At 38.4% G+C, this 24,717-nt stretch overlaps 1 long non-coding RNA gene across 2 annotated transcripts in view; it reads left to right on the top strand.

The window, feature by feature from the left end:
* The window catches only part of LOC142061797 (uncharacterized), a 55,550-nt gene that overhangs the window by 4,966 nt on the left and 25,867 nt on the right, over nt 1-24,717 (top strand). For both annotated transcript variants that reach the window (XR_012662254.1, XR_012662255.1), the window contains exon 2: nt 7,345-7,404. This is a non-coding gene — a long non-coding RNA (uncharacterized LOC142061797). The remainder of the gene's footprint in view (nt 1-7,344; nt 7,405-24,717) is intronic.

The raw sequence follows: 24,717 nt of genomic DNA on the forward strand, positions 1-24,717 counted from the left end.
TTATTCAAAACTTCCTTGGGCAAAATTTTTAGCACTGGACCTTGTATTATGTTTAGCACATCTCTGCGTGTTTCTGATGCATGCACACGTTTGTCAGCAGGTCGAGAACCTCTTAAGGCAAAGAAATCAGAGGACATAATGAGTTATTGGCACATTCCGCAAACTGTTAAACAAATTCCAGCACGCGACTTTTGTATTGATGAATCTGTGAGTCATATTTTCACAGATAAAACAACTGTATCTAATATTTTCTGTGCACTAATATGCTTTCGGGCTAACACCCATTAGTGTGTATACAAATGTATGTTTCGCCCTGGACAAACTTCTGGTGTGCATCGATACTCCTCTTGAGTACAATTTGGGTGTCGGTGTTTCCCTTATCTCTATGCGATGACTGTAATGACCAGAGCATATGCTGTGAAATATTGTCTACAGACTGGTTTTTTAGAAGAAGTAAATGTTGGTTGTTTTTTTTTTTTTTACACAACTGCCCAAATGCATTTAAATATTTTTGAAGAGAAAAACTACATAACAAACCTAAATATTCCCACAATGAGCTATACAAAAAAAGGAGTCCCAAACTTTCCAAAGTATCTTAATGAGGGTTAAAGGTCACTGCTAAATAAAACTGAGAAACAGAAAGGACCAGGATCCTGTTTCCATTTTAATGTGCCTCATGTTTATGTTTTGCTGTCGGCAGGGGAAAGGCTGAAACAATTCCACTTACAGGGAGGTTAGAAAGAGGCTGAGTATTGCAGCTGGCTGGAAGAAAAAGTTTGTGCTCCACAGGGCTAAGGTGAATACAAGTTCACACAGAACAGACACATGTTAAGCACGGGGCTTATAGCTGACATTTCTGTGCAAACCCCTTCCCAAAAATTACAATCTAGGCTGTGGCCTGAATTTCAATTCCTTTAAATTATGTTCCACAAACCCAAACCAATAACATTGACTTTTAATTTTAATTTCTTCACCACTATTAAAACTCAAATTTTATGGAAAAAGTTCAATTCTAAAGATGTGTTGTGCCTGCAATTAGCATAACATTAAACAGAGGACGATCTTAAATTCAAAGATCCCTGGAATAGGAAACAATTGCTAAGGCTACTCATCAAAGCAATACGGTGAACCGTAACCTTTATTTAATCACTTCTGAATTCTGAGTCCTAAAAAAAGCCTCCTACTTTTCTGAACTTCGTTTTAGTGGCTTGAAACCAGTGTTATGTTTCTATGGGATTCTTTTCTTCTTAAAAATGTATATACTGCTCTGCTAAGCACACTCTGTTCCTACTCTCTATCCACACAAATACATGGGTAACTGAACGAATGTGTTGCATACTAAACCGTGAAACTCTGTCTTTAATCAACATGTTCACCTTAAAAGCTATAAAAACCACCAAAATTTCTTACGTGAATACAGGATGATTTGGGATGCTAGTCCTCAGGAAAGAATAGCTCTTGGCTGAGATATGGATAAATGGGTTTGAACTCAGCTTCTACAGTGATGGCCACATTCGGTGATGAAACTCCAGATATTTTAGTGAAACCTGCAACGATGATGACGTTATTTGACAGGACAGCTACATCCTTTTAACATGAGAACAGCCCAGACTTTCCTAAACTGACTGATGCACATCAACAATAGAAGAAATTTCAGTGATCACTTTTCCATGGCCAGAAGCTCTAAAATGGATTTTGAAGTGGAAGAGGCAAAGTACAACACCACCCAACTGTAATTCTTGCCGTTGTGACTCTGGAAAGCCCATATCCCCTAATGCACCATAACTACTTGTTTATTAGTTCTAGTTAATGTACAAGGGTAGTGTAAAACTCAGTTTATGCAAGCAGGTTATCATCTTCAAACTTTACCAAATAAAATACCTTTGAATTTAGGAAACAGTATTCTACTGGACAGAGGTCACCCTAACAACTACGAAACCATAAACCTCAGTAGCAGTATTTCCGTCACCAATCACGAATGCTTTCATTCATATGAGAAAGATATGAATCAAGGGATACCTATGCCAAGTAGTTTATTTCTCATTACCTTACTGAATCACGTTAAGCAGTTTGTGGAAGCTTTGGGACACTAATTTACAATCAAGACTTTCCTTTGATATTTTTTTCCTGGTAGACTGTAAGTGAAACTAATGTGAGTTGCACCGTGCTTGGTGTTCTGAAGTCATCCTGATAGAATGACAGACATGACTACCTTGTCTGACATTAAAATAAATTACTTTATATATCACAGAGAAAAATTCCAGTGGACCAGTGGATAAATAATCCACCAGGATTTTGATTCATACAGGCAATGTGTCTCAACAAGGTGATAAACTCAGGCATCACCTATTTCTATCAATAGGTACTCCTGTTCTTGGAACTTTGTTTCTGCCTTGCCTAGCCTGAATTTAAGTTGCTGTGTTCTTCTCACTATTCTACCAGTATATTCCAGGACAGACAAGTGTCTTGAAGTGCCCTCCTAGGTAAGCTAACCTTTCAGTCTAGCAGACTGTCAGAGACCAGAGCACACCAACTCTTCCAAGGCGTTTAACTCCGTGCACTAAAGGCCAGCTCTCGCAAAGGAGAGATCTGTCTGAGAAGCCCCACCTGGCCTTGGAGATCTTTGAGAAAAAGCTGGAAGAAGCTGCAGCAGGAGTACCTGCATCCATTGTTTGGGAGATGGTTTTAAGCAGAGGCTGTCATGCTTGTCTCATGACAGGGCTGCCTTGCAGCTAGTGATCTGGATCCCGTGGATTCTGACCCTGACCCGTGGACTGACTTCCTGGCTGACATCGGACATGCCTCATTACAGTGGACTTGTCTGGAGATCTGGACTCCTGCCTGAGCCTGCTTACTGTCACTGGGCCTGCCCTGTTTGCCTCGCTCTTGTGCTCTGGGACAGGACCCTTGTCAGTGAGGCCATTGCCTCCGCTGGCCTTATTATCCTGCCGGGTTGCTACCCGCCCTCCTTTAGAGAGCAGCACCTGCCCTTGCTGTTCCCTAATACAGATGTCCTTAATCAGAAATATAGACCTATATTTGAGTCAAGGAATAATGGCCAAAAAAAAAGGGGGAAAAAAAAAAAAAAGGGCTAATTCAGGCCATGAATAGACTGTTTGCATATGCTATTTTAAAGATGAAAATCAGTTCTGACCTCTCCTTCCCAGTCATCTTTTCAAGATGCAATAAGAAGGACCAGCATCTTCAGTGCTTAAATTTGATCGAGGCTTAACATCTCAGCTGAATATAATTTGTGAACAAAATGGCAGGTCAAAATGTCTTATTAGTAATTTTATTTTTAGTAATTTTATTTTTTTAAATGCGGTGGTAAAACTAGAGCTCATAGAAATCTTTTGCTGCAGCGTCCGTCTGAGTAAATACTTCCAGGTACTCTTAGGAACTTTCAAAGCCATAATGAATGACTCAGCAATGCTTTATACCAAAGGAGGGTGAAAGTCTGCTTAGGAGATGAAACATTTTTATAATCTGTCCAGCCTGCATCAGCTGTATTCAGGCATTTGGACATAATAAGTAGAAATGCCTCACTGCAGGTCTTTAAGAAATTTCAGGCAACTCAGATTTAACAGATTGTTCCATTATCCTGAACTAATGGAAAAAATTAGAGATAAATAATTACATTTCAAAATGTGGATTTGGCACTGGAAATTTATTAACTCAGATGCAAAATATAGTAGGCAGGACGTGCAAATAAGAAGTCTGAGTCATATTTACACCATCGAGTTATATCTGGCCATGCATCTGTATCAGCTTTTGAGAGGACACACTCAAGATTAGCTTTGCAGTTTGTTCAAACATCAAGTCCAATTTCAGTGAGTTCTACTGTGCTGGTATCTCTATGCTGTGTTTAGTATACCATCAAATCCCACCCAGAGAGGCTGCCTGCAGTATGCCAGTGACAGCTCCTGTGGAATACAGAGAGAATAATGTACACACATTCAGTGACACAGTTATTTACTTGGTGTAAAACTGTCATAGCCATTGATTTCAACAAATCTTTGACAATAAACCCAATCCAGGAACTTCCCAGTGTTGTTTTTGGTATCCTGTTTTGTGGTGCTCAGATGTTCGCCATAAAATCCTGTGAACACCCTTTCTCTTTTCTTCATCAAACATGTCATTCTTTGGTCGATGGTTTTCACAGTTCTCAGTGAAAAAGAGAAGAAATACCCTTTGGACCAGGTTCTAAACTCCTGAAGAAATAACTAACAATGGAAAGGACCATAGTCACCGCCGGGGAAAAGCACTTCTGCTAGCACTCCTAAAAGTTCCTTTACCATATACTCCTACTTACTTTGTAATGATTGCATGTTTTCCCTTCAGGCCCACTAAAGTATTTAATTGCAATTACACTCATTTACATAGCAGATGAGGCTAATTGCTGGTATTAGTTACCAAATGTATGCTTGTATTGTGAGGGTAAAAAAATGCCCTACAGAAAAGAAAACAACTATGCCTCTAATTAAGGAGCTATGAGTCAAAGTGAGCTTGTTCAGAGATGTAAATATAGAATCAAGGGCTTTCAGAGTTCCGCAGTGCATTTTATTATACCACCAGTTCCCATATTTCAGAGATAACACTGGCAGACCTCATAGTACATACAATGAACAATTCTCATTTTGTCAGAAGCAGGGATGATGGGCACCACATAAAAGCTCAGACAGATCTAGAGTTCTGAAATTTTTAATTAGAAATGAATGTGAATGTCGTATTAGGAAGGCTCTTTGTGTATAACAGATACACTGAACTTATTATTTTAAGCAGTCCCATCACCTATTCCTTTTGGCTAATTCCCAGGAAAAGTCTTTTTTTACTTTATTCAGAGCTCAAACTGTTTTGCGTCAATGGACTTCATTTTGCATGCAATTATACACAAAGACTTTTAAGATAATACGCTCCTAACGTGATTGTGAGAAGCATCAGGTCAAGTGGAAACGCAGATGAACAACAATGCCAGAATTTGGCCCTGGATAACATTCCTAATATAAAAACTCTTGTAAGATTTGCATCTATACATCTATCTATACACAGAGAGAGAGGGGTAGTCCCGGATGGTGGAATGAAGATTTGTTAATTTTAGTTAGCTTCAGGAGGTCACAGTGAGAACAGAAGTGTGCCCATCAGTATCCCTTGGACAGGGTTGAAAAGCTCCCCATAAACATTTAAAAATTAGCACTTTATCAAACTGTGCCTTAAATTTTTCCTTTTCCTGGAAGTCTACCAAATCTTGACAGCAGTTAAGCTGTGGGTGTGCAGAAGCACTACTTACCATATTTACTATTATCATCTTTTAGGTAGTTTCCCATCACTCTACTATGTTTTGCCTATGTTCAGAATTGACATTCTTTTTGTTTGAGGGTGGGTACTATGAAGCATCCTTTTCTTTCTCTCTATGCACTACCTAAAAAGCTAGCAGTTTGACTGGGTTCATGAAAAGGGTTCCCACATGTTCTGGTAATACAGAGGAATATAAAAATAAATGAAAAAGGTGTGTTAACATGGTTTCTTTCTAGCCTTTCTTGGATTTATATCTCAGTTTTCCCATCACTAAAGCTAGTAGTTATCACTGGTTGGAGACCAGTTTACCAGGTGAATGAGGGCTGTGAACTTCAAGAGACACCACAGAGCCACAATGATGTAATTTTATAACACTCCTGATCTACACCTCAGCTACAGAAAGCGCAACACGCTGCAGTATTTATAAAAGCAACATTGCTTTAAATTTCTGTTAATATCAAAATCAATTGAAACTAATCTCTGAATTTGCTACTTTGTCTCCATGTTTGATTACAAGTTGTTTCTGCTTCCCACCAGAAAATAATTGCCATCCCCATGCAAAAATTCATTCCGACCTTAAAACAGTAAGCTTGATTTTTGTGTTGCCTTTCATAACATATAACGTAAGTCCTATATGATATATTACCATTCTGATAGGGAAAGCCTTTAAGTCACAAAGGGATGATATAAATGAGAATCTACCCCTCTTGCTTTATTAGTTTTGTTATTCCTAGATACTGCTTTATGCTAGTATTAGATTCATCAGTGTTCGGTTACCTACATAGGTCATTTCATAACACGAGACTGGCTGTGAGCCACATTATCAGCCGCTCCCTATTTTCTTTCTGAAAAGAAGATGAAAAAAGTTTTAAACGACCCAAAATACATTCCATGGATGCCAAGGCCTCTCCCTCCTGAGTGCCTACTCTCGTTAAATATATACCTTTGTAGGACTGATCCCAAATGGTTTGATGACAGGGGTCATGCAAGTGTCATTTTTCAAACTTGTGTGAAAATCCATTTCAAGCCATCTTCCCTTCTTATATTTCACCTCATTTCTGGAGCACTGATGCAGCATAATTACTTAGCTAGAGCACAAAATGTAAACAGGACATCCTCTCAGATAGGAGATCCCAACATGTTGAAAAGTGTATGCCTTAGTTCTTAGTCAGTTCTGGAAAGTATCCCAAGACTTCCACAAAAAGATACTGTTTCTGTTAATGTGGAACATAAACTTAGCCCTTAACATAAAACAAAACCAAACAACATCTGTCCTTACAGTTTGATTGTTTGTTCCATCCTAGTATAATTATTCTTGCATGACAGCAGCCCCTGCAGGCTATAGCCTTGCTTACTCTACTTTGCCCTGAAAGCACACCCAGCATTAAGAGATGAAATTACTGCATCAGAACTGCTAGTGAACATTCATTTATAAATTCTTAGTGCTACAGCACAGTCACATTTGTATAACTATCTGGGATTTATTTTTAATAGCATTTTGCCCGTCCAAGTTGACCAAGAAAGATTTGTTTTTTCTAAAATCACAGGTCTCTGAACAAATCCCTGGAGCTTCCAAGGGGAAAAGTGGTCAAGGTGGGAGTGAGGTCATTTTTTCACTCCTCTGTTCCTTTACAGGAATAAGAAGGATTTCTTCTTACATTTGGGCATCATTTTAAAGCTTATTTGCAGTTTTTCTACCTAGTGGCAATAAAATATTAAATGGGCATAAGAAAAAGGGAGGACATGCTCTAGTCACTACCCCTTCAGACAGCGTGGGGCAGTAGAAAGCCAAAATTGCGTTGTCCTGACAGAAGCGACACATTTTGTGCCACTGTGACCAAAAAGGGGTGAAAGCAACGAAGCTCCCCAAACTGAAAAAATGACTCAGGAAAGGAGGGTACACCTGAGGAGTGTTATATCTCCAATTCTAGTAGATTTTTCAATGTTTTCCATAGACTTGGCACTAAAGCAATATGTACTTTAATACCATTACTGAAATGGAATATCCCTGGCTGAACATCTAACCTTCTCTGGCCTCTGGATCTGCAGAACTCCCCCAGGGCAGTAGGACTTTGCGGAAGCCACAAGGCTGTCTCTTTGTCTCGAGAGGTATGTGCTCTGCTTGGAAGATTGTCAGATCTAGTTGGGTGTGAAAACACCCTTTTTAGAACTTCATGCTACAGGGATCACCACAACTTAATCCAAACAGAAGTGTCTAAAAAGAACTGATATAGATTGCGTCTTGTCTATACCCTCTCAGTGGCATAATTCAAACCCTAAATCTGGTCACACAAGCCTTGGGTAAAGTTCATAAATGCACCTGACTGTGCATTATTGCTGCTACCTGCTTTTCTGGTCCTGTAATTGCAACTATTTTCTGCTATAAACACCATTATGACAGTAGTTGTAGCCCTTTACTACCTCTTTCTGTACTGCTTATACAGCGTGAAAAGAGTGACACCCTTTGGTCTCATGCTAAATATCAAAGTTCATAACATCAGTCTAGTTTTCCGTTGAAAATCTATTTAGTCTTTTTCGAGCGCTATGTGGTTGGCGAAGTGGCTGTCCAAGTCAAGGTACTCCTCCCATTTCGTACAGTATTTTTATTCCGAACTCTCCACACTTTCTGTGATCACAGAAGCTGTGATTTATTATTTTCTTTTTGAGATTAGTTGCACAACCATTTCAGGTGTAAAATTTAACCAAGTAAAATGCAGTATTTTCAAAAAGAAAAAAGAATAATTGTTTTAGAATCAGTAACCTGATCCTAAAGCTTGCTTAGGTTTAAGCAGGAAAAAAAAGTTCACTGAAACCAAAGCCAGATTCCCATGCAGTCTGTGTGCCTGAGAAATTGCTTTAGAGTAGGACGGAGCTTTTGTTAAGGGACCAAATTCTCTGCTTTCCTTATAAAAGTACACAATAGAAGACTTACCTCTAAAGACTTCTGGCTCCTAGGCAGATTCCTTACAGTCACACCGTTCCTTTAGTACGAGAGGCACTGTGAAGAGAACAGAAGCCACAGCTCATAGAGAGCACAGACAATAGCCCCAGAAGTCTTTGCCAAAATTATAGGTTCATCACTTAGCCACTACTTTCTTCCAGCAGTGGCCAAAAAGTTAGCAATAAATGTTATTAATCCAACTCCATGCCTTCTAAAAGCAGTGTTGATTGTATCTATATTTTTACCCTTGTAAAGCAAAGAATGCTGTTATGAGAGAAAGCTGTTCCTCAGCTTTTTCTCTCCATTATTTGTCTATGCTCAAAAGCAGGTCTTGGGATTTATAGGGCAGATGACCCACAAGCTGTAAATTGTAGCTCATTCACTCCTATATGAGCTCTGGCCTTATCCATTTAACATTACTATAGCTGCTCTCTGATGTGGAATGAACAGGAAAACAAAGAGCTAGAAGAAGGTAAAAGATTTGGCACTGTCACCTTGAAATTAGTTGGTAGCCTAAGTGTCATTGTGCTTTTTAATGAGGACTTCTTTTTTTGATCTTTAATACTCGTTACCTCCCATTTGTACTATTGCGAGAATTAGCTGAGTTGAAACACTCTTCTATGTAAGTTCTTGGTAAGGCTACAAGACCCCAAATAAGCTGCTGTTTTAAAAGTGCTATCTGTGAAAGAAAGAATAAAATAAAAGAGCAATTTGATTGATTGTTTGTTTAATCAAATAGCCTAATTATTTTAAATTTCATGGTTTTAAGTTCTTTACATATCTGTCAAGCCTTCATCAAGGGAATTATCCCTGTCACATCTCTATTATGTTTTTGCTATAATTTTCGTTCATTGGTTCATCAAGAACTGGATGCACAGTAAACAGCACTAGTAACATCTGAGCATCTTCTAATTAGCGGGGGAACCATACTCTTTTTGGGTCTGTGCCAAACATCTGAGAGCTGGAAGTGACAGGAGCTTTCCCTGAGAAGGCCTTGAGCAGCAGATATCCCTTACAGCCAATAGCCTGAGACACCAGAAAGTGCTAGCACAGTCCCCAAAGAGCACAGCACTATGTGTAAAGGGATGTAGGCAGGGCAGCCAGGGGACACACTGATTCAGATGTCCCTCTTGCAACTTCTATGGAAGTCCCAGAGGTGATTAGACGTGCTTTTCTGTTGTACATCCCCTCAGGACAGCTGCGGAAACGTCCCCTCCCCTCCGTAAAAATTAATCACCCCTGGATAGAGTGGGCGTAGCTGTTTGTACATTTCTTATCATACTAAGGATGTGCTAATATCTTGACCTGCAAACCACAGGACCACCCAAGCCTCTAGCAGCTAAACTGAAATGATTCAGTTATGATTTATGTTGGGAATTTTCCTCTGCAACATATTCACCCTTAAAGGAGATGAAGAAAATAAGTAGATTTGCCTACTTAATCTAGAAATGGAAGAAGATGATCAAGTATATTGTAAAAAGCTCTCAAAAATGAGTGTGATAGTTCCTAGATGCCATACTTGGATGAAGACTGAGAAGCACACACAGAATAATGCACAGTCACTAGACCTGAAAGGAAGATTAAAGACTTAAAAATGGGAAGTAGAGAAAAGGTCACATGTAGAGCCTGGGAAGAAAAATCAGTCCTGGCAAGAAGGGTTTGCATGTCTAGACTGTTTCCCCCTAGTGCAATCTTCCAGACAAGCAAATTTTGTGGAGTCTAAATCCTCTTCCTCGTCAGCCAAAAATTTTCTCTTTGGAGATCAGCATCCAAGTCAGGCAAAAGCTTTATGCTTTGGCTGAAGGTATTGACATAACCTTGTGAAGACAAAATTGTTGGAGAAACTACTGCGAAAAATATCCTACAAAAAAAGCTAAAATTATTTCCATTTTGCTTGCCCTTTAAACGCCCATGGGGGTTGCTGTTCACAACCAAGAGTATTTAAAAAAGCCAGAACAGAATCACAAACTAGTTTACAAGTTCTGAAAAGTTCTCATCATACGTAATGTTTTTGTTTGAATCCAAGGATATAATAAATAAATTGTAACTGCTTGCCGGAAGCAATTCAAACCTGTAATTCGGGATATTACAGTAAAATATACTCTAAGAAAATAAAAAAGTATTTACATCACAGCTAACAACAGGTATTTCTCTAAGATCTGGCAGATCACACAGTCAGCTAAAAGGAATATGGTAAACTGGAGTCATCAATGTTTTCCAATAATTTGCAACAATACTACTTTGCTTCTTAGTACTGTTTTTTTACACCAATAGTTGAAAGATATATTTGGTGTACATCCTGTTATATTTGAGGGATCCAGAAGGTCTTTTTCCCCTTAAAGAAACCAATTTAGAAGTCAGAAGTCCAAAGAGTCACTCCATATTCCCACCGCTACAGAATATGTGAGAACTGTTAACACAAATTACATGATTCTAGAGGGAAATCAAGATTCATAAGGATTTGATATATACCAAGCAGCATGACATGATTTGCCCACTTATCAAAAGACCAGTATTAAAAATATACTGGTCAAATGTGTCACGGGAGCAGGGTTTACAGAACTTCCAAGTACTCGGAGACACAGCTAAAGCCAATACAAGCTGCAGGGGTTCAGCTCCCTGAAAATCAGTCAGTGATAACGTAAACCTCCATCAGTCATGGTTCAATAACAGTTTATCAGGCATTCAACATAAACTCCCTTTCAGAAGATCACAAATTTAAACAAACCCAGAACATGTAGGACCCTTTTTTTCTCCTTTAAATGTAAACTTTTTAACATACATTTTTAAACAAAATGCTTGTAGAAAGCCAGATCTTGCCAGGTATCCAGCCAAAGCTGGGTATTGCCAACGAAAGCAGAGAGCAAGTTCCAAAGGATAAGACAGCTCTTGGACAAAGCTGTACTGAAGACGTACTATCTTGATTAGACAAAGGGAAATCTCTGATACAGGTAGCTCCCAAGAGAAGTCCAGGATCAATAGGTGAGAACACCCTCGTACCCTCTTCAAGAATACCCAGCTACAACAGCTCTTCCTCTTGCCCGCGCCCATTTGCCTGCCCCTGTGAGTGTTTGAAAGTTTTGTGAACCCTGCCCCCGTGACGCATTGGGCTGCACCCAACCCACGTTCGGCTCGCATCACGGTCCGTACTCACTACGTGAGGGACTGATAAGGCAAGACAGTCAGCCATTTTACTGCCTGATGTTTGTCTTTGGCCTTCACTGAAAAATTATTCACCTTTCCTCGATCTGCTTAGAGCTGCCTGTGTACAGCAGGACAAAAAGGCCCAAAGCATATGATGAAGAATTTCGACAGATGGGCTCTGGCAGATCTTTCTGCATTGGTGTAAGGTTTTACCCACAGCTGACCGCTCTATTCTTTGCTGTAGCTTACAGCTCCTATAGAAGGATCAGGAAAAAGCAATATGTGTCCACAGCTCAGCCTGTGTTCATCTTCACTATTTTCTCTGGTGGCCATGCTAAGGCATGCACGTGTATCTCCTTTTCTTAACATCTTCAGTCCCTAACCTTCTGCAGAAATTGAAGACAGGCAGCCGGGGGTGATGATATACAAATCATCATAGCAAGAATGGCCAGAGCTTGTCTGACAAGGCCCCAAGATTAAGTTCAGCTTCTGTAAAATACCAGATACATTTTCTATCTGGGGATTACAGGTATATCCTGCAGTGGCAGGGGACAGACATCTGTGATCTAATAGTTGTTTTGCATGTCTTTTGCCACGTTCATTGACTCAGTAAAGTAATGACGGTCACTGAGAGGGAAAGAGAGGGACAGCAATGAAGAAAGAGAGACATAGACAGGGAGGGATAGAGGAAGGAAAACAGAAAAAAGTGGGACAGGGAGAAAAAGAGAGGGGCATATTGCATGAGTATATATCGTAATACAATATCATGTAATAGCTTCAATAGCTTCCTTACCCAGGAGATCAGGAATGTTGTGATTGGTTCCCTAATCTGACAGTATTTTACTTGAAAAAGGGGAAAAAGGCATTTTTCCAAAGTAGTCACAGGATTCTTAGGGTACATTGTCTCAAGTTATATGCATATGCATGCATCTATGTAAACTGTAATTTTAAAAACTATTCTTTTCCCCAGCCCATGGGCTGACGGAAGGAAGGAAAGAGATCAGTGGAGAGGAATGTTTAAATAGCTTCTTGTTTTTCACTCACAGGACAGATGGCGTGCAAACTAATGAAAAATAAAGCCCTGACTGACATTGTATAGCAGCTGTGTAGAGTGTCAACTATAGGAAGAAATGTGGCCCACTGGATAGGCTGTTTTACTAGAAATGAAGGAACTCATGTTCCAAGCCTGGTTTCCTATTCCCATAATGCCTATACTTTTGTAAAAGAAGTCTCTGTGCCTCAGTTTCTTCATCTGTAGGACAGGAACTACTAGATGTTTTACTTCATGAAGAGAATGACAGAGAGAAAAGATGAGAACCTCATTTTTGTGGGAGAGCCCATTGAAAGCACAAAGCATTTTACATAACTAATAGGTGGTCACAGTGCTTATAGGAAGAAAACTGGTCTCTTTCACTGCTCTAGAAATCTTGTTTTTTCAGTGATCAGAATTAGTATGTTGTGATACTGTTAATAAGCCTAAGGTTTTATTCACAATACAAAGCAAATGAGATTCATAAAGTTCAAGGTTCAGCCCTGGAACAAGAAGAGTCCATGAGTTGTTACTCATTTCCAGGGGAGAACTTTACATTTTCTTCCAGAAAGCCAATCTTTTCCTCTTTACATATTTTTGGTGTGCAAAATAATGCGGTTGACGTTCTTCTTTTTCAAGTTGCTGTGCTGGTACTGTTCTCTTCAGCCTATGTCATTATATGCCAATCTTTTCTGCTTTTAAGATGGTTTTACATTTTTTCTTTCTCTCTCCCCCCGCCCCCCCCCCCCCCCGCCCCCCCGTCATTTTCTTGAAGCCCTGGGAAGGGTTCCTATAATCACCATGATCACAACTTAGTCTGGGAAGACACAGTTGCCATTCTACTTACGATAAGTCAGAACACAACAAAATTGATGTGATTTATGTCAGTTTCCAAAGGATCAGGGCTAGCTGCAGGGGTTACCTTGATTTTGATCTGTTGCAATTTTTTCAAAACCGAGCAGGAAGAACGTCTCCCATAGCCACTACATTTTTTCCTATCAGGCCATTATGAAAAAGACACATTAAATTTTCAGAGTAGCAGTGAAGATAACATTGTGCCTCTCTCCGCTGCTTTGGAGGCTATCAGCTTTGAAAGGAAGCATGTGCAAGTTTAAAGTCACAATGATTGTGTTCGACTACTGCCTCTTTGATACACCAGATCTTCTGTTTATCCACTGGATTTCTGAGGGTGGGGAGGAAACATGGTTGTGATATGATTCAAGATGGTAGATACAAAAGAGTAAGAGATTTCTCCCTGCATTTGCGAATTCTCCCTTTTCTCATAAAGACTTCAGGACTCATTTTCTCTGTGGGGATTTACACCTGAATGAAACAACACCGGTGCTATGGCATTCTCATAGATAGTACTGTGTACCTACTTTACTTAGTATAGCTTTTTCTGTTTATTAATCTAAGGAAACAGTTAATTTCCCCTGAATATAGCAGTTAAGTTTCATGAGGTTTAGGGAATTTCTATGCTGTGAAGGAATGGTGCTATAAATTAAATCCTTATTAACTAGCTTGCCTACTAGGTTTGTGGCACAAAGGGACATGATATCTTATTATGGTATTAATGATAAAACAGAACAACGTAGATGTCTTCATAATATTGCCCTGTGAAACATTTCCATCACATATCACATTATCAATATTTAAGACTGCCCAAGAACATAAATTATACTGGCCATACATGTAACTGTAAAGTACATGTGATGTCAGATTAGTTAATATAAAAAAAAACTGAAGAAAACTTCTTTATTGTTGCAGCAGTGGTAGAAGTGATGAAGTGGCACAAATGCAGTGTTTATCATACCGTAGACATTAAAAGTTATGATTGCACAAGAACATTTCTCAGTTAAATGGTATGTGTCGGAGAAAACACGGCACAAAACAACAAAGAAAGGAATACATTTTGTTCCGTCATCCTTTTCTCTTCTTTTTCTTCTTTTGAACTAGGTCCCCAGTGTAGCTTAGAGGATACTTTATTTATGTCCCTGCAGTTCAGGGCCTACAAACCAATTCATCATGTTCCTGCCTTGCCTCATCTGCTGTAAATGAATGACCCCTCCTGCAACTTTCTGAAGTCTGTTTGCCATTATGTAGATTAATGCAATAAATACGCATATGTGTGTACATGTGTGTGTGAAAAAACGCATTTACGGCGTACATTGTGTTGTGTTCCACAGGCAGCTCCCTCCAGAGTCTGTAATTTAGCATTCAGTAAATATATATGACTCTCCAATACCACAAGGAAATGTGTCTGTGCTCATAGAGTCATATCAATTTTTTACTTAAATGCTGTAAAACAGATATTAGCTTACACTGTTTTGCATTAAATAATTCAAATCACATTTACAGGTTCACGTTACACACATATTCCCACCATTCACACATGATGAGGTTAGAAAGTCTGAAATAAAGTAGCAGACCTGGACTGCTCTGGGGGTCGTCCTTTGATGATTTGCATTAGAAGCCAATTTTGTACGTTTCCGAGTCTTTGTATTTCACAGTTGAATGTGTTTGTCAATAGGTATGTGAAAAAAGATTAGAGGTTTTTGAAAAGTGTAAACAAAAGGACTGTGAACCAGATTCTGTAAAAAAATAATTTTCACAATTAATATTGAGGGACAGTTTAATCACTTGACTTGCAAGTTTAATTATATGACCTTTCCTGCAAGCACAGGAAAATTTTGACGAGCACAAATAACCTCTCTGGCTTGAGTGGAATGAGCCAGGTTTGTATTTAAAACGGGACTAAATACTTCCAGGATCAGGCTCATATTCTGAAACCGTTTTATTTATTGGCTGGTGAGTGGTATGCTCATGTTTTCAACACAAACAAGCAAATGGGGTAGATTTGTGCCAGTCTTCAATGTCTTCACAGTTTTAGTTTAAAAAACACCCAAGCAACAGCGACAGAAAGTGTCCCAAAGAGGCTGTTACTTAAAAATTTTGGCTTTTGAAGTCTTTCACACCCCTGCTCGGAACACAGTCATTAAGGTTTGATTCTGTAGATATTTCCCGACTCTGTAGATACCTTCCATACCCAGCTTAAGTCATTTGATGAATAAAAAGCTGGCAGAAACGAATGAATTTATAGAAAATAATGGCACAGCGTACTAACTAAATCGAGTTAAAGAAATTAAATAAGAATCCCGTCACAATTTCAGCTGCTTATGTCTGATCCAGAAATTCAGTTCTTTGCTATCGGTTTTGATAAGCAGCCTTCCTCACCGATGAGGCTATAAGATGATAATGTCATTCAATAACTCTCACGCCCTTTCCTGCTATTTGTCCAGTGCAGGAAACTAAGGGTTTTCTTGTCGTGTGGACACAGAGGAAATATCCAGCAACCAAATACTGACCCTTGCATGCAAACAGGTCCATATCCTCTTTCCGCCTGACAACTTCCTTCCTCTCTGCTAGGAACAAATCTACTCTTCATTTTTCCGGAGTTCTTTACACAGACTGCTCAGAAAGCCCTTGGGTAGGGACAAACATTTTATTAATGTAAACTTCATCTAACAGCTGGATACTTAGGGCAGCCAGGCCCAAATTTACAGTAGAGAATTGTTTGCTTCTTTTAACTATAGTGTTGCTGCAGCTGAGTCACCAAATGCTCTGTGCCAGGGACTAATATAAAGAGTTTACTGAGATGCCTGGCCTTAGCTTAATGAAGACATATTTGCATTTCTGACATTTTATGAAGGCTACACTTAGTTAAGATGAATCTTATGCGGTCTTTCCATGGCATTTCTCTGCATTAACAAGGAAATGGAAGCCTTTTTCTGGCCATGAAGGATGGAGGTTTTATCTCCTGTCTGACTTCACTAAAGACAGTCACTCAGACATAAACTTCCTCCTGAATGATGTTACTGATCAGACAACAAGCAACAAACCGGCCAAGAAACAGCTGACGGTTGATAGCAGAGAAGCAGTTTCATAGGACTGTATCTTTATTTCTGGGATCACATATGTTATTTATTCTTTGCATGAAATCTTGATTTCAGAATGTAAAAAGAAAGCCCAGGCCACGTTCTGTCCTATTGCCAGTGTTCAGTTACTTGGGAATTGTCCTGTGGCACTACACAGGCTTGTCATTCTGTGCTGTTGGAAGAACCTCAGAAGCCAGTAAGTTCTCTAAAAATTCCCCTCAGTCAGGTGACTAGCCCGTTGTGTGACTGTGACCAGGCCACTTTTCACTCTAAAGATAGTTGATTTACACTTAGCTAAAGAACTGTTCATTATACCACAACACACCGTATTGATATATCCCCATCAGAAAGCACCTTTCAGTGGAATTTGTACATCTGTATGCGTGTGTTCCTCTCATCAGAAGATCATAGAGTCATAGAACGGTTTGGGTTGGAAGGGGCCTTTAAAGATGGGACCAACTTCTTACATATTCTCATTTACAAGTTAAGAGTAACTAAGCAGTAGTCAGCAGTCACAAACTTATGCGTATGGTCAGAATCAGGCCCCCTCTCTGTAAGAAGGTAGATAGTGGAGTCCCTCATCGTGCCGCAGCGCTGCAACATACTGCAGGGCAGCTATGAGCAGTCTCTGCCCCAAGGAATTTCTGCAGTGTGCCCTGAAGTCCCTGAGAATATGTCCTTGTTTGGCAGGAGTACAGGACCGCCAGTCTGAAAGAAACCCAGATAATCACCGACACACATCAGGGCAGTGCCGGGGGACAAGGGGAAAAGAGAGAGGGAATTGCCATATACAAAAGGGAAGGCCATTCATTCCTATTGAGAGTGACCGTTACTATTTACGAATGTGAATGGTATACAACGTAGATGACTAAAATGATATCAGTAAATACATTTGATGTGATGATAAATAATAGAAACATTTTATTTAGTTGGATTTTACAAGTATTTGCAATTCTTTTAATTACAAAATTTAGATTAATCATATTTTCTCTTCTATAAATATTTATGAATGGAACCTTAGTATGAAGTATGGCCTCCACTTTAAAGGATAGCAGCAAACTTTTTAAAGTGTATCCTTCTGGAACTCACTGTTAATGTCTCCTATAGTTTAGTCTAAATTTAGAAGACCTTATTCTGTATTGAACTGTTACAAAATAATCAGATAAAAAATACAGAAAGGTTATATGTTGGCATTCATAAATCAGTTATCCATAAGATGACTAATTGGTATTAGAAATGAAAGTGCAAAAGTATTATACTTTAATTACTTGTATCAATGATTATTACTAAATCTCAGTAGTCTCAGAAATTTCAAAATGAAACAGGTGAGCAGTTTTGCGTACTGGAGTAACCCAGAGAAAGGATTATTTGCTTATCCCTTTACTTTTAAAAATGTTTAATATTACAGGTACATGACAAGTGGATACTTCAGCTGGTTACTGTTCTAGTGTCTACATACCTACACCAAAGATCAGATGGGCTATGCGTCAGTGAAACGTAAAAGCTGAATTTTCCTAACGTGGCAAGTGTTTGAATGTTTTACTTTCCTTAACACTGCCTGACTTCTCACAGGAAGTGAACCATTCAGCAGAACTAGAGCATGGCAAAACTGAAAACCAGTACTTTTGGCTGATATCTCTACAGCTAGGCTGGGGAAATCACTACCAGAAGAGACCGTTGGATTACAATAGGAGAGGACATTTGTACAGTCAATAAGAATATACGGCTGTATAGCTGGTACTCAAAAAAAAAAAAAGATAAGTAAATAAAGAGCAGTATTTAAAACAATTCTTCAGGATTTAAAATAGTTCTGTGTGAGATCTTAAGTCCTCCAGCTGCATAAAGTTCTTCTTTCATATGAAATATAAAACACTGCAAATAGCTTCTTGGAGGGAACAGGCTCCAAGTCTGAGCTGGTTTAGCAATTACTGTGTCCAATGTTTTTTCAGTAGATGTTTTTCTAACAAGAACATAATGAAGGCTAAATTGCCTTTTCAGTTATGGCTGAATAATTTGAAATAACCTCCCAGGTTAAAACACCACCCTCACATCAGGTTAGCCTGCATTCCTCAGCGCAACAGCTATGGTGTCAAGTTCTGCCCCATGTACACTAGTATTTCAAGTGAAGTAATCTTAATAATTCATGGTAGGTATTGTTGAACCTGAGCAGTTGCACATTAGGTTTTGCTTGGAGTTGCCTTTCAGGTTCAAATTTTCCTGAAGATGAAGGAAATCTGTTTGCCTGCGTTCCCCTGCTCTGTAGAAGTTGCAAGGAAAAGCAAGTCCGATTGTGAAACAGGATAGAGGCAGGTAGCACTTTTTAGCACTGGATTATCTCATTCAGCCTTGTTCTTGAAACACATGGCGAGTCTGGACTTTGGAAGCTCTAAAATTTCTAAAAAGAAATAATTTCTGAAGTGCCAAGTCCTTATTTCATACATTCTTATATATATGCAAAGGGTTTCAGAATGAACACTGTGTATCAACATAATTTTCTTCAAGAGACTGAGATGAATTCAAGGTTGCAAGCTATATTTTACTCCTCAGAGAAGACAGAGCAGTTCCTCCCTTCTTCCTGTGTTTAATTATACCCTGAGTAACTCACAAGTTATTGTGTTGCCATATCGTTCTGAGTAATGAACTAGACAGAATTATGGCTGCAAAACAGACGAAGGGCACATCTACCCAGGCATCACAGAGAAAAGTTCTGTTGTTCCTCACACTGCAAGTACCAGGGATGAAATTCAGACACTGTTGAACCCAGTGGAAACATGTTCATCAATAGGGTTAGGATTTCTCCTGAGATTTTTATGCATTATTACTTACATGAATCTCACCAAAACAACCAGGCTGGCCATATTTAAACTGTGGGGTTTTTTGTTGTTCCTCCTTTAAAATACACAAACAAAAGCCATGTGGCTGTGGAGTTTAACTTAAAAAAACTAATTGACGCTTTCTGCACAAGCTGGATTGTCCTCCAAAATTATCCTTTTAAATCATTAACAAAAAGCTCCAAAAAAGCCACACTGCTTATACATTACTTAATAGCACTTCATGTTTTCTATATGTATTTTCTATTTTCTGATCTTGCTCTTACTGTTCTGTAAGATGGTATTGTTACTGATGCAGTCGGTAACTTTATGCCACTGCCAAACTACTGGCCACAGTCAGACGTGTTGGAATTAAAATTATCTAATCAAAATTACTTTTTTGGTTAAAAGGAATACAAACCTGTTAATCTTTTTGCAGTTATAGCTATATAACTAAAGCGTCTTATTTTTCTTCTGCTTGTGTAAGCCACAAAATGAAAACATTTTCAGAAGGAATACAGGCTCGTATTAAAGTATTTTTCAAAAAGCAATAGCAACAAACAAAAAAAATTACCTTTTTACCCAAATATGTGTAAAAGTCAACTTAGTAAGAAATGAAACTTTTGTAATTTTTATTGTGAGACAGTATATATAAAATGTAATTTATGAACAGAGACACAGCTATGTAAAAATACTGTCCTGTCTCTGGGTCATACTGATATGAAGATAATTATTGCTAAGGGCCTTTTTCCTTTTATGTCTACAAAGGGAAAAGCATAATGGCAATAAAACGTAATAGCATTTTTTTTTTTGTTAGAACAGAAGAATAGTACCATTGATTGGCTTGTAGTTCCACCTGCTCTGCATATAAGAATCTTCAATTCCTCTTTAAATTGTTTTTGCATTTAAACAGCTGTTGACTTTCACCGTTGAGGTTGTTGCATTTCAGCATTAAACTCTGGAGACCTCCAAGTAGAATGTGATGTGTATATACATCTATTATTGCTCATCACTGTAACATTATCACTTATGTATAATAACAGTTAATATATATGTTGGGGTTGTGCCTGGAGGAATCAGTCAGATGAAGGCAACAGTAAAATAATATAGACAGTAAGTACATAGCCGTTACTCAAAGTGCAACTCAAATAACATTCAGAAAGCTGTTGTTTTCGTGATACCTCTTTGTGACAGTAAAACAACAGAATTATCATGTATTTTACTATTTATAAAGTAAAACACTACAGTGGATAGAACAGTGATGCAATTATCTCTTCTGTCAAGTTTAAGAGTGTGCTCACAACTGTCAAAAGGCAACATACTTTGGGATTTAGTGGTGCTCAGGAGAAAATCTGAATTTTTTGCAGTATGTTTTATTTGTGCTCAAGGAAAAAAAAAAATCAAAAGAATAAGCCCCAGTCCTTAATTTAAACTTAAAACTGCACCTACAACATCTCTACACCTTAATGTTGCATAAATATCATTTATTGGAAGAAGACAGATGACAGAAGGATTCTTTTCTGTAGTCTAAATTATGCTGTAATTCTAACAGTGTTATTATGATCTTTGAAAACAAAATTGTAAATCATTAAAGTCTTATACAAGGATGACTCCATTTATGTGAAAATATCGCTAAAATAAGTTGCTGTCTTGAACTAAAAGATAAAATTCCCTTTGCAATTGCGTGTTTCAAAGCTTTCCTAGAACTGAAGTTGACAAGTCACAATTTCACTTTGTCTTTCTGATGCTATTATTGTTCTTGGTTTTAACACACTTTGCATTGGCAAAGTGTATGCCTCAAGTTAGGACAGTGCATTTACAGAAGTTTACTGTCTTTCTATTTGATCAAGCCATCGTTGTCATCGTAATTGTACACTTACCTACATATTGTCTATACAGTTTGAAAATGTAATTTCTTAATTCAGACCCTTTATTTCATCTGAAACAAGTTGTTTCTGGCCTTCTTCGCATCCATACTTGTCTCATGTATCGATAGAGAATACTAATGTTAAACATTTCACTTACTCTGGCTACCTCACTAATTTTAATACATCTGCAGGCTGCCACATTATGTTGTATTAGGCTAAAAGCTTTCTTGCTTTCAGGGACTTCCATGTTCCAATATCTCTCTCCTTTTATCCACTGCAGATGCCCAAGACTGTTACTGTACTTCTGCAGTTCTTCCCCAAGGACTTGTTTTCCTTGATACACATTTAAGAAATTGTCCATACGATAGAGACAGACTGGAAATAAATTGTCTAAGGAAATTACTTCTTTATCAAATAGCAGAAGAGTATTAAACTGAATAAAATTATTTGCCTTTTCCTCACCTTTGTTTGACAGTCATCTTCAGTTGGGTATCTTCCTGGGGTATGTAAAGTGATATTAACACAACCACCCAGCTATGAGAAATGTTAAGCTTTATGAATGTAGTCAGAACTTCAGATCCCTTAGCAAAACACTGATTATTTAGTGGTGAAGATAGCTATTTTTACACTTCTAGAACTTTATTTTGCTCCGTATTATTCAAGCGTGTCAGTGATCAAGCATGTCAGTGATGGGACTTCCTATTCCTCTCTCCTATCTTCTTGCTAAAAAAAATTTGAGAACTAAAAAAATATGGATCTTACATCCAGGCTGCCAAATAGCATTAATTCCGTAGTTGGTACTTTGAGTGAGACCATCGAGACAGACAGGTCTATCTGTGTCAGCGTAAAAAGGAGTGTCTCTCAAACAGACTGAGGTATTAAGCATAAGCATTTATGTGTAAGAGAAGCTTGCCCATTTCTGCCCTGTACATAAGTAAAGGATACATTTCTTTTACTACGTATATTAATCTGATTTCTTTCAAACAAATATCCCCTTTTTTAATGAAAGGGGCAGCAGGAACAAAACTGTTTATAATATTTAATTGTGTACACTGTACACAGATATATGAAACTGAAGTTTCTGTGCGTAATGTTTGTGGAACAATAACTATCAGTAACATTTTTCCTAAAAGTATCAAGCATATTGTGTCTGTAATAAGCTTCTCCTGTAAGCCTAACAACTTGCACTAGCAGTGAATCAGGACCACTGAATGATTCATACAGTAGAATTTTCCAGGAGTGTCCAAAAATAATAATAAGGAATAAATTAAAGTATATTTTTGAAAACTTTGGCAAACAGATGCATTTCAACAATAGAGATAAGAATTTTTAATTCAGCTTACTGAAATTTGATAAATGTGAATTTTCGCATTGATTTGGTTTCTAATGATCATTAAGCAATCTTTATTCCTCTCCAACTGAAAGAAAATGAAGTTCTGAATTGCAGTGATAAAAAGTTGATTTCTGGCACACATGAAAAACTGTTTATTTTTATGGATGACATAATTAGACTCAACACCCACAAACAATAAGAATACATTTCAATACATTCTCTGTTCTGCTTAGGTCATGAAGTAAATCATAAACGTTAACTGAAACAAAATATTCCTTGGGTAAATCAAAGGAGGTACCACTGAAATAACACAAGCAGCAGACGAAAGCTTGGAGCTTTTCCACACTAATGTCGAATTACGTGGAACAATGTCAAGAAATCAATAGAGTACTTATCCAACTAGTGCTTCTGGCCAATTTTCTTCTCTCAAAAACATTTAAATGTAAGTGGAACAATTAACGTTTAAGAAAATTCAGCACTTCATAGGATCGTGTCCTCTATTCATTGTAGAGTTTAGAGAGCTTTTAGAGACTGTCAGAGATGACAAAAAATTCCATGTGGTCATCATTATCAGAGTGTTATATGGTGATACAACTTATTGAACTGCCAGAAAAGAACAGCAGATCTATAGGGTTCATCAGGAACGCTATCGGGCTGAAGGTCTGCCATTGGTAGCTGTGCAGAAAATGGTACTGGCACCATATTGTTTCTTTCCAGCTGTGGAAGCTGGAATCAAAGATGTGTACGCCCTCCCTGCCTGCTTGCTCAACCAGCACGTTAACTGTATCTCCTCAACAGCTATCATCAGATTTAAGGCATGACTTTCAACTGGTTGGTCTCTTATCAGAATCGGTTTTGCACAGAGATCACTGTTGTTTAGTTGCTTAGTTTAGTTTTAGGTAGTGAGATGAGATGGTTTGGGACCTCAAAGGTTCAGTTTTGGTGGAGTGGGCCACCTTTGTATGAACTATTATCAGATACGTAGAAGAGAAGGGGCAGAAGCCATGAAGGCGACGCAGTCAATCATCCACCTCTGCTGTTCCTGCTGATTTGATGGTATGAACGCACTGATTTGATGGTATGAACGCAATGGAACTTGATCAGTGTGAGAAGATCTGCACTTCTGTCTGTCACTTCATTCCTGGCTGTTGGGACATCTTATTCACAAGAAACACAAGCTCTGGAAGGAATCTTATCCACTCAATATATTTGTTTTAATTTTTGATGAAAAAGTCTGCAACTGCCTAAACAGCCTGATGCTAACCATTCGTGACTGAGTACTATTCTAGCTGCCAAGAAAAGCAGGGGTAGCCTACAGTGCCATTATAGAAACCCACAAAGATAAATCCTGTGTTCTTAAGCACGTAAGTGAATGCGGCTGGTTGAAACGTTCTTAGATGTAGGGTAGAATGCAGTCAGAAATAAAGGTCCCTATGTCTGCTCACAGTTCTGTAGGGGTTTGTCAGTCACTAGGAGGATTCTTCAGAAGAACAGCACTTTCAGGCATGAGATGTATTACTAAGTAGGAGTCTTCTATACACAAAGATTTTTCCACCTACACTCCCTCCCAAGGACATATGATGAAGGAATGACCATTTTCATCTGCTACAAGCATTTCAAAGGAATCAAAGAGAAAAGATGTCTCAATGGGAAATGGCTAAAGTAATGTCCCTGCATCTTTTAGAAGGGTAGTGTTTGCTAGGTACCTGTCCCAGAAAAAGTAGCAATATTTGGTTTGTGTCCTTTTGTGGATGACTTGCACCATCCAGAGAGATTTGAATGAATCCGGTCTCTTGTATCCAAAAAACATGTTAATTCATTCTTACCATGCAGTGTTTAAGCAACTTACTTCTGCAGTTTGTTTCTTTGTCAATATCTTTAAGACATTACAAAATAAAAATTAATATTTAGCTTAGTATGTCAGAGTTTTCCAGAAAAAGGTTGAAAAATCAATAGTGTAAAAGCACTAGGAATTTGCTTTAGAAAATGTATTTATTTTGTGGCTTTTGGTAGAGAAAAAAAAATCAGTATGATTTGTTCGTCTGAGAATCCTACATGCATGATAAACACTTCCTTTAATAATACATCAAGTCACTTATCTTTCAGTATGGTAGGAGGCACAGCTTATTTTTGCTAAATCTGTTAAACCTATAAACCTAAAATAACTACTGCTGGAAACTGAAAATGTGCTAGCTTTTGTTTAGCTGCCACGGAGGCAGCTGCTGCCCTTGCAGCCATCGTGCAGTACCGCTGCAAGGCAAGTGTAAGAGTTTCCAAGAGAGGCTGGGATGTTCACTGGGACCACGCATGCTTAAGCTTCAGAAATCAACCGCGTAGATCATTTCTTCTGACTCTTCTGAG

This window comes from Phalacrocorax aristotelis, chromosome 9, assembly GCF_949628215.1.
Source record: "Phalacrocorax aristotelis chromosome 9, bGulAri2.1, whole genome shotgun sequence".
In the NCBI taxonomy this organism is placed as follows: Eukaryota; Metazoa; Chordata; class Aves; order Suliformes; family Phalacrocoracidae; genus Phalacrocorax; species Phalacrocorax aristotelis.